A 3,159-nucleotide genomic window follows, 5' to 3' on the forward strand; every position below is an offset into this window, starting at 1 on the left:
GCGCGCTCCGGGGCTACGTCCAGGGGCGGGGCGAAGCCAGTCGGGAACGCCCGCGGACACGCCCATCGCGGCCCGACCTCGCCCCGCCCCAGCCCGGCTTTGCTTGCCGCGCACACGTGCTGGCTTGCACTGGTTGTCCCTGCAAGGGCTTTCCGAAGACCTGAACCCTGAAGCCCTAGACGACACCCTTCCTCTCCCAGTCCGCATAGAGGGCTGTGGGTCTAAAAGCTGCCGATACCCAGAGCAGTGGGTGGTTAGGAGGAGAGAGCAGAAGTTGAAGAACTTTGTTGGCGAGCGTCGACAGCATAAACCGTGCACCTTTGTCTACTCATTGCTCCACACATTAGACAGGGCGCACTGGGGCACCTGTGCCAGGTGGTCTCAGAAATGCCATGGCGGGTGTTGCTAGGCTCTGAGGTGTCGGAGGGAGGCCTTAGCCTCTGACAGACTTGCTGTATAATCCCAGACCCGGTCCTTCCCCTCTCCAGGCTTTATGCTCATCTGCAAAGTGAAAGTTGTGCCTTATCTCCACTAATCCTGCCAGCCTTCCAGGGCCTTGTACTGCAGACCTAACCCAGACCCTGCCCTGCTTCCCAGGAGGCATTTCCAAAGCAGCTAGACTTCTCAAGCAGAGTCATTCTAACGTCAGGGTTTTAGGATCCTTACGCTAGCATTCTGCACGTTCCAGTCACTGCTCGGCCTGGGGGGTGCGACTCACCTCTGTAATTACCGCGCACCGGAGGGAGGCAGGGCTGTGCTAGCTCCAGCAGGACAGGGAGGCCTTGCTGACATTCCACTTTCTAAACCAAGAGTTTGCAGCTATTCTGTCCTTCGCTACACCCAGCACCACTCCTTGGGTGGCTGTGCAGCGCTATAGACCCGCTTTATAGATGGGAACCGTGGAGCACACAATGAGAACTTCCAGCAGCCGGAGACCGGATGAGGGTCAGGCCCATTGGCCACAGAGGACAAAGACAATGACAGGGGTCAGAACCCAGCTGTCCTTGGGGTGGTTGGTCGTAAACTCACCTTTCTGAGCCTCATCTGCAACAATATTTCCTCTTCAGAACTGTCTATAAGGATTTTTATTTTACTTTTACTTTTTAGTGGTGATAGGGATTGAACCAGGGCCTCCCCTGGGTATGCTAGGCTACTGCTTTACCACCGAAATACATCCCCAACCCCATAGGGAGTAAATAACTGGAGTTAGAAGGGCTGGATTCTGTCAATGAAAATTCACCTTTAAAGATGCATCCTTCGGGTCGGCAAGATAGCTCAGATGTATAAAGCACCTGCTTAGGCAAGCTTAGATAGGCGCAGAGGACTGCAGTTCGATCCTCAGGACCACATGCCATGCCAGCCCCTCCCCCCATGGGCTGAGCTGGCTGAAAGAAAGAAAGAAAGAAAGAAAGAAAGAAAGAAAGAAAGATGCCTCCTCCAGGATGTCTCCCTGGAGTATGGTCATGGGTGGATTAGGGTTCAATCCCCAGGGTACCCACAGTCCTGAGCATTGAGCATTGTGAGTACTGCTCTTCTCCCCTCCATTAGACTTCAAGGGCAGATAGGTTTTTCTGATTCATTTCTGAATCCCAAATGCCTAGCAAGAGGTCTAAAAGTAGTTAATATTCCTTCCTTTCTCTTGTCACTTCTGGGAGGTCACAGGGCTGAGTCCCTCCTGCTCTCCAGCTCAGGACAGCTGGATCCTAGAACCACAGAGACCTTTCTGGAGCCTAGAGGACACGTGGTCACCAGGGCTGGCCCAGCGCAGCTGACCATGTCTGGCTAGCAGGAAGCACCATATGGGCCCAGGATGCAGGCAGCTTGGGAAGGCTGTATGTGCCATGAAGACTGTCATCCAGCCTTACATTCTCCCGGAGGTGACCTGCTGGGAGCTGTCAGCTGTGTGTCCCCTGCTGAGGGCAGCCTACTTGTGCCCCTTCTGTTGCTTCCAGAAACGGAAACAGAAGTCAGAGCTGCAAGGGGCCACTTCTGTGCCCAAGCCCTCATTTCACAGGCGAGGAGTCTGAGGCCCAGAGAGGGGCAGGGACTTGCTCAAGGTCACACAGCAAGCCAGAATCAGAAGCCAGATCTCCTACCTGGGATTCTTACAAGGACCATCTTCAGGATGGTGATTTTGGCTTTTCTATTTTTAAAAATTCTCTCTCACTTCACAAACGTTTTTCCAGTGATCCTGCAGCCTAGTCATGCACCCTACCCGTGAGCTTCTTCTCCAGCTCCTGCTTTCTCTGCTGTGGGCTCCAGGAGACCCCAGTGAGAGAGTGAGAGCCAGGGAGTGGTCGGTTCTTGGTCTCTTTCCAAGCTGCCACTGTGGCTTGCAGTGGGATCAAGACAGAAGCCCAGCTTGGGGCGGAAGCCTGGGCTCCATTAACGCTCTACTTAGCAGGACTGCTTTACTAAGTGGAACTCCACCTGTTCCTCTGTCCCTCAAGTGGGAGTCATTGGTGGCAGACAGCAGAGCCCTGCTCTCTTACATCTCTACGTCATGGCCTTTACTTCATTTACATTATGACAGCCTCAGTTTCCTCAAAAGTATAAAAAAAAGCTGACCAGGGATAGTAGTGCACGCCTGTAATCACAACACTCAGGAGGCTGAGGCAGGAAGGTCGCCTCAGCATCACACCTTTGGGTGCGTCAAGGCCAGCCTGGGCTATATGGTAAGTTCAAAGCCAGCCTGAATTTCATAGCAAGACCACATAAAAATGTAAAACTGATGCAACTACTGAAGGTATATTTCTCCTCAGAAATCATATGCTGAAATCCTAACCCCAAGGGGGTGGTATTAGGAGAAGAACCTTTGGGAGCTCGTTGTCATGAAAGCAGAGCCCTCATGAACGAGGGAAAAAGAAACCCCAAGAGATCCCTGGCGCCTTCCACCCCATGAGGCTCCAGACAGAAGACAGCATCCATGAACCAGAGCGGCAGCCCTCACCTCATGAGATCTACCGGCTCCTTGGCCTTGCAGCCTCCAGAACTAGGAGAAATACATTTCCGTGGTTGATAAGCCCCCCTCTCCAGTAGTTTGTTGTAGCAGCCAGCATAGACAAAGACAATCGGCATTATACTATCTTTTTCTTTAACCAGGGAATCAAACATGGGACCTTCTGCTTGCCAGGCAAGTGCTTATGCTGCTGAGCTATA

This window comes from Octodon degus, unplaced genomic scaffold (genome assembly GCF_000260255.1).
Source record: "Octodon degus isolate 3935 unplaced genomic scaffold, OctDeg1.0 scaffold00092, whole genome shotgun sequence".
NCBI lineage: Eukaryota > Metazoa > Chordata > Mammalia > Rodentia > Octodontidae > Octodon > Octodon degus.